Source organism: Mytilus trossulus, chromosome 1 (assembly GCF_036588685.1).
Source record: "Mytilus trossulus isolate FHL-02 chromosome 1, PNRI_Mtr1.1.1.hap1, whole genome shotgun sequence".
Taxonomy (NCBI): Eukaryota; Metazoa; Mollusca; class Bivalvia; order Mytilida; family Mytilidae; genus Mytilus; species Mytilus trossulus.
In genome coordinates, this window is record NC_086373.1 from 81,251,106 (window position 1) to 81,259,146 (window position 8,041).

An 8,041-nucleotide genomic window follows, 5' to 3' on the forward strand; every position below is an offset into this window, starting at 1 on the left:
CACAAAACATACATAACTGATAAATGAATACATCCGAGAAGAGTAATAATCTATATTAAGTATTGGTAACTTATAACATGTCTGTTCTACGTTTAAATGCATGGAAAAGATATTTACAAAGGTTACATATGTCTTTTACATTTTCTGTGCCCAACAACTGTATAAGTTTAAATGACGATGGACGCTTATAATAATATGGCTTAATATACTGCCTCCTAATTTCATTATAACAATCACACTGTAAAATAAAATGAAACTCGTCTTCTATCGTATTTAAAGTACAGAGAGTGCATTTTCTTTCTGATCTATTAACCCCGTGATATCGTCCTGTTTCAACAAATAAGTTATGTGAAGACAATCTTATTCTAGTTAGATACACTCTAAAATTCACATGTTTAGTAAGGTAAAATTGTAAACGAACATTATTTACACAGTATTTATATAAAAAACACTTTGGCGAGCCATCCAATAATTGATTCAAATATTGATAACCTTGATCAAATATTCTAGTTTTGACAAAATACTTAAGAGTGTCATTTACAACTAAATTATCTTGGTTATACCAGAAGTCATTCAGACCCAAATTAAACAATAAATACTTCAGTTGATAAATCCAACTATTTCTGTTATTACATTGATTCCGTACCTGCTCTTTGTAACAATTTTCAAGAATACAATTATTAGTTGATAAAAGTTTAAACCAGTATCTTATAATATTATACAATCTATAATATATCAAAGGATATCTACCAAGTTCATAATACACCATTACATTCGTTGTACATTGTTTGACACCTAAAATATTTTTGCAAAAATCTAACTGAACTTTTTCAATATTCGGAGCTTTATGAAAGCCCCATATCCCACTGCCATAGCATAAAATACTACATATATATGTATCAAACAAATTAAGGTACGTGAAAACATTCAAATATAAGGATGACACTTTTGATTTCAAGGCAAATACAGCTTTCCTGCCTTGCTCAGCTAATTGTTTTTGAGTTTTCAAAAATTTTCCGTTATAATTCAACAGAATACCTAAATAACAAAATTCATCAACAATGTCAATAACACTACCATCAAAATACCACTTTTCTTCAACCCTCACATTACCACCATTTCTAAATACCATAATTTTTGTTTTAGCATTGTTCACAGTTAAACCCCATTTTTGAGTGTACAATAAAAGTGTGTCCAACATATCTTGTAAACCTTTTACAGAATCAGAAAAAAGTATCATATCATCGGCATACATAAGCAAAAATAGAGACAATTCTTGTACTTCATACGGTACATTACCGTTATTTAAAAATTCCATTTCAAAATCGTTCACGTACAATGAAAAAAGGATTGGAGAGAGTACTTCCCCTTGCATTAAGCCAACTGTACTCGTGAACTGCTCTGAATAAAAACCATCAATTCGTACACATGATTTTACATTTGAATACATTGATTTTAGTAATGATAAAAGTTTCCCTGTTATACCAATTTTTGACAATTTCAACCATAAATTCAGTCTACATATTGTATCAAACGCCTGTTTGTAGTCTACAAAACAGCAATACAAACGATTCTTACTGGAGAGTGTTTTTTGAATGACAGTTAATAAACTAAACATCGCATCAACTGTACTGCTGCCCGGACGAAATCCAAACTGTGCATCAGTTATAATGTCATAGGTATCGGACCAAAGTAATAATCTCATATTCATAATGGAAGTGAACAATTTGGCCAAATTACTAACCAAACTTATGCCGCGATAGTTTACAGGATCAGACGGATCGCCTTTTTTAAAAACTGGAACAAGTATCGCAACTGTCCATGTTGTCGGAAAGTAACCAGAAGACAATACCCTGTTGAACATTTCCTCTAAGAACGGAATCAGCACATCCTTATATTCAATTAACATTTCGTTCAGAATTCCGTCAATTCCATGACTTTTCCCACGTTTCAATTTGGAAATACATTTCAAAATTTCGTCCTGCGTGATAACACGGTCAAGTTCTTCGTATGTAGTGTCTTGTATACTCTGTGTGTCATTGACTATTGGAGTGTTACTTGATGATAACTCTTTAAAATGTTCAAAAAATGACGAAAGGGGCACTTCTGTATTCTTAGCGCGCTTCTTTTGGAACATTCTATAAAACTTTTTAGGGTCTCTTTTACGTAGATGCTCAAGCATGTCCCCTTCTTGATGTTTATACTGCCGTTTTAACTTATTTTCGAACACTTTGTATTGTCTCTTCGTAGATATAAGTCTCTGATGATTTTCTGCTATTTTGTTCTTATTAAATATATTTAACGCACTTAAATAAACATGACGAAGACTTCTACACTCACAATTGAACCATGGCTTATCAGTAGTTTTACATACAAATTTTCGGCTCGTACGTTGACAGTCAATAGATTTATTACTGGTACTTCTAAAAAATGGAGCAACAATATCCGTTAACCGAGTAGTAAAAGTTTCAATATAATTGTCAATACCATCTTGCGATTTTTTAGCATCACAAAAAACTATTTGGCTGAGTAACCCACTATTCAAAATTAAGGATTCGTAACACTGTTCTTTTAAGTCATCGTTCCACCGAAAACTGTCAAATGTACTTGAAGATACATTAAGGTTTTGTTGTTCATGTGTATAAGACAGCGCTTTGCATTGTAGACGAATGTGGAGAGGCGCATGATCACTGAACGAAGTAAAGTTACTAACTATAAACTGTTCCACAATGTGAAAATAGTCAAACGGTACTATCAGGTAATCAACGACACTCATACCCCGCGAACCACAAAAAGTAAAATCGTTTGCCGTTCCGTCTTTGTGTCGACCATTCACAATTCGAAGTCCAGTACCTCTACACAAATTTAACAGTTTTGTTCCGTACTCATTAGTACCTTGATCAGGGTTCCTTCGAACAGGTAGATTATTGTCACTCATATAGTTAAAAATGTGATTGAAATCGTCAAAAATTGATCCATACAAACTATCATGTTTAATAAAATCATTACCTATTGCAGTTCTAGCATTCATATCACCTAATAAAAATACCTTAGAAGACTCAGTTGAATATTTTTCAACATAATTAATCAGTTCATAAAATATATCACATTCATACATTTTATAATAATTTGAACTAATTGGTGGTAAATAGACACAACCAACATAATAATCTTGACCACAAATTGTCACATCTTGTGATACTTGTAACCATATAATTGTATCATGGAGAACTTTAACAACTTTAATAAAGTTAGAAAAACAGTTTTTAATCATGAGAAAAATACCTCCTCCCTGTTTATATTTACTTTTTAATAAAGGAACGGCTTTACATGTAAAACCATCTATAACATTTTCATATGCATTATCAATCCAACACTCAGATAAAATAATTACATCATAAGAAGAAATATAATTTAAAAAGTTAGGCTCAGACAGTTTGTCATGTAGACCCCCATTAATGTTCCAATACAGAAATGACAATGATGAAATACTTCTCGATGTTTCCTAATCAGATTCAGTATGCATATCGGCTAATATTTCAAACCGGGACCCATTTTGAGAACTAGAACTAGCTTTCGGACTACTAATCTTGGAAGGAATTCTGGACTTGGTTGCCTTCTTCTTGATTGCCTTCTTCTTGGTATCTAAATATCCTGGAGCTGACTGAGCACCTGTTGTCGAATTATCTGACTTGTGAGTGTTTTTTGTAGACCTACTCGATTTAATATGACTGTTTATGCGTATGGTTTGGTTTATTTGTTCATCTGTATTCACAATTAAATTCCCATCTATATACAATTTATCCCTTGTAAGAAATGCTGATTTTCCTTCAAGTTTTGCTTTTTTATACATTGGAATCAAAGTTTTACGCTTTTCATGCACAGACTTGGGAAAATGTTCTGAGATTGAAATGTTTGTATCCTTTAACTTAGGAGAATTTTTTCGTACGTTATCTCTCTGTTGACGTAGCATGAATTTAGCAACGATTGGTCGTGACTTGGTAGTTTGAGTGTTATCAGAATTTGTTTTACCAATACCTTTTTTTCCCATCCTATAAGCAGCAGAAATTTCAACTGGTTCAGAAATTGACAAACTTGTTGAACAAATATTTTTAATAATATCAACACATTCTTCACCTTCCCCCTCCTCAACACCAAAAAACAGTAAATTGTCCCTTAAATTTTCACAACGAAGGGTTTCAAGTTGGTCTGAAATTTCCTTGTTTATAGACCTAAGTTCGACCATTTCAGTAGCAATACTTTCAACATCGGATTTATTTTTCTCAAAACTGAGAAATAAATAGCTGACTTCCCTCCATGTCACCCACACGCCGAACGAGACAGTCGACATCAGATTTCATTTGCGACAATTTGGAGTCAATGCTATTCACAGAAGATTTTATATCATCTACCGAGTTCATTTTTGTGCCTAGGTCGTCTACCTTTTTAATAAGGTCGGTCATCCACGGTGGCGGGCTTGAATATGAATATGACGACGGAGGAGGGGGGAACATGTTTATACCAGGTGATGTAGACTGCTGAAATTGATAATGGTGAGGTTGCTGTGATACCACACTGAATGGGTTAGGGATTTGCGAAGGTAATGTTGCTGAAAAATTGCACGACCCAGAATTTGAACTTGTTGTTTGGGACATACTCAAAATGGCGGACGAATCCAACGCACCTTTGGAACTTTTACTTTGTACTCGTTTCCTTTTTGCTGGAGGTTTAGTTGGTCTAGTTTTTTGTTCCATCCGTACTCAATATAACAAAACACTTAAAAGTTCATAAGTGATACTCATATTTCCATCACTTGTAAGTCAACACAACCCAAAATACTCAGGTGGACAAACAGCACGTCCATACAGCCCAGGGGACGTAACTCAAAAATTACATGTACTTCCTAATTTCACCTATTAACTGTAACATATATAAACTTACTACACAACAAACAACTTAAAATAGACCGCTTTTAAAATGTCGTTTTATCTCATCCTGTAGTAAGTGTTCTACTACGAATCTTTCAGTGTTCAGTTCCTTAACCACTAGCACAGAAATTGTCTTCCGTAATAAAACACAATAACATAGTGAAACTAACTATTTTTGGAGTGTAATGGAGTTTCTTCGGTAATTGTTGTAGTACAAATCAGACCACCGACAATTTTCTCTTTTTAATATTTGCACGCTTTGTCGCACAAGGACATTTGATACAAGTAGTGCGCTTGACTCCATTCTTAAATAGACTACGATATCCAGTTTTCCTACAGGACGACGATGGTAACTCTGGCATCCTCCTTTAATATCAATATCAGTCCAGGTTTCCAACTCTCCATTCCGTTTTTTTCACTTTACAGAAGATTCCATATATTTATGACAAATTTTCAACTGAACATAATGTACTTGTTTCTCTGCAGTTATAAACCTTCAATGTCGAATAACAGGGATAATTCGGTTAATTCTTCACTGAAAGTCTTCCTAGAATTGCTGGCAAAGATCAATATCTGATCAAACGACAAATGCCCAATGCACGAATAACTTTCAAATAAGAGCATAAAGTAGAATTGTTTTGCTCATTATCCGAAAGAGACATTTCTAATTACATAAATGATTATACCCCATTTCAATGATAGGTTGTCTTAGCAGAATGAGAAATAAATCAAACTAGTCTGAATGTTAGATTAAAAACCAAACGTGACTTTATAGTTATGTCATTGTTTATTTAATTTTCAGAAATGGGCACTGATATAGTGAAACATATCAAGTTTTGTTAACTTGTTCGCGTGCATATTTATGAAATATCAAATTTAATTCCGTCATAAAATAACAAAACTCTTTTAAGATATGGAATATTTCACATTGTGCAACACTGTCACTACATTCATCCCAATGTTTATAGGCTTCGAGCTCCGTATTTTGCAGACATAAACGCAGGTAAATAACACACATTGCCATATCTTGTCTGATTTTAAGGAACAATTAGTATTTGTTTCCACCTGTCCCAAGTCAGGAATCTGATGTTCAGGTAGTTGTCGTTTGATGAAATGGTTCATAAGTGTTTCTCGTTTTTATATAGATTTGACCGTTGGTTTTCCTTTTTGAATGGTTTTACACTAGTAATGTTTTGGGGCCCTTTATAGCTTGCTGTTCGATGTGAGTAAAGGCTATGTGTTGAAGACCGTACTTTTTCCATTCTTAATTTTATTTGTTATAGAATGCTTTACTTTTACAAATTTGGACTTGGATGGAGTTGAGGCATTGGCACTCGTACCACATCTTCTTATATCTATTGAATCCACTTTAAATCAAGATAAAGTTTAATATAAAGACGGAGCAAATCATTGGTATGTCATGATGTGTCCTTGACGCACAATGAAAGTTTTCACAAAGTTATAAAAATTTTCGAATACAATATAAGCTTCATATAAAATATGACAATTTGAATATGTGACGTTTAAATAAATTAAAGGAATATCATGTTTCGTCATATCATAATTCGAAATGATTGAATAAAAATAATATATGTCTCATCTTAACCCTACAGATATATTTAAACATCCACTTCGACTTAAACGAAGACTTCCACAATGTGAAACATTAAATTGTTTTAAAACAATTTGAAAGAAACATGACTCAACTTTTTGATAACCGCCTTTCTTTCTATATGATTGACCGTTTAATATTCTTAATTTAATGTAGAAGGAAATGATCACAACAGACCAACACCATGAACACTGTGATGTCAGCTGTAAATCAATCTATTAAGATACAAAGTAAAACTGGCACTCGTATCACATAATCTTATTTATATTAATTTATTCGAAAATTTTTAATGGGTTCCATGCACTGTTGCTTAATTGCTTTACTTTAGAGTTTTTCTTGATCTCTTTTATTTAGACATGGCTTTCTTTGTCCTTGAAAAAAACGTATCATATCCTGAATTAAAGATAAAATGTTACTATATGGATGTAGACACTTTCGACCGACTAGCATTACATTTAAAACAGAGACTATTATACTACTGCATAACGTATAAAAAGAGGTCTTCATTGTCGTACTTATAAAGCGGCAAAAACAGATTATATGATGTTTAACGAAGAGAGGCATACTTAACGACTGAAACCGCGAACTACTGCTCATTGATGATTCCCCACCTCAAGTGGATAATTTTAATAATGTAAAATATGTAAGTGTTCAGTAACTTGACAGGAAATTGTTGAGTGATGAATCTGAAAACGCATCACACAGTAAAGATGACTTATATAAACCCTGAAACTAAATTTCAGAAATCCTTGTAATGTAGTTCCTGATAAAAATGCGATGAAAAATATTCATGGGACGGACTGTACGACAGACTGAGTTGCCGTATACCCCTTCTTTTTAAAGCGGTAATAATTACAACAGATACTTACGACTAAGTACTGTAAGACGTCTGAGGATGGTCTTGTTCCAAGAGAGACAGAGAAAACAACATCAATATGAAACTGCAAATTCTTTTATTGCATTTGTGCGTAAAAAAACTATATATAAAAATGTAAAATTGAGTATAGTTGTATAGCTAATATAACAATAGAAAATTGGCTTTCTAAAAGATGAACATTAAAATCTGAGTACACCTATTTTGTATGAAAAATAAAAAATAAAAACACAATGCCAACAATGAATATTTCCATTTTCAATTGTATTTTGAAATCAAAGACAATTTTGTAATGAATCATTCCTGAATATTCAAGAAGACATTAAAATCAGCTGTGATAAGAGCACTGGATACACCTGTCAACAAATCAGCTAGACACTTATCTAGACATTGCTTGTAGACTTAGATGTGATTAGAGGAAAGTAAATTTTCTATTCATACCAGTGACTTCTGTATTCCATGTTGAGTTATCATGAAAGTTATCATAGACTTGAAATATTGTTTATTTTTACAACTAAAAGTACACTATATCTGGAAAACCTGGAAATCATTAAGTACTCTTGTGAAGATTTAGGACCGGTGGATATATGAATGCACAGATTGACATTTGGAATTTCATAAATACAT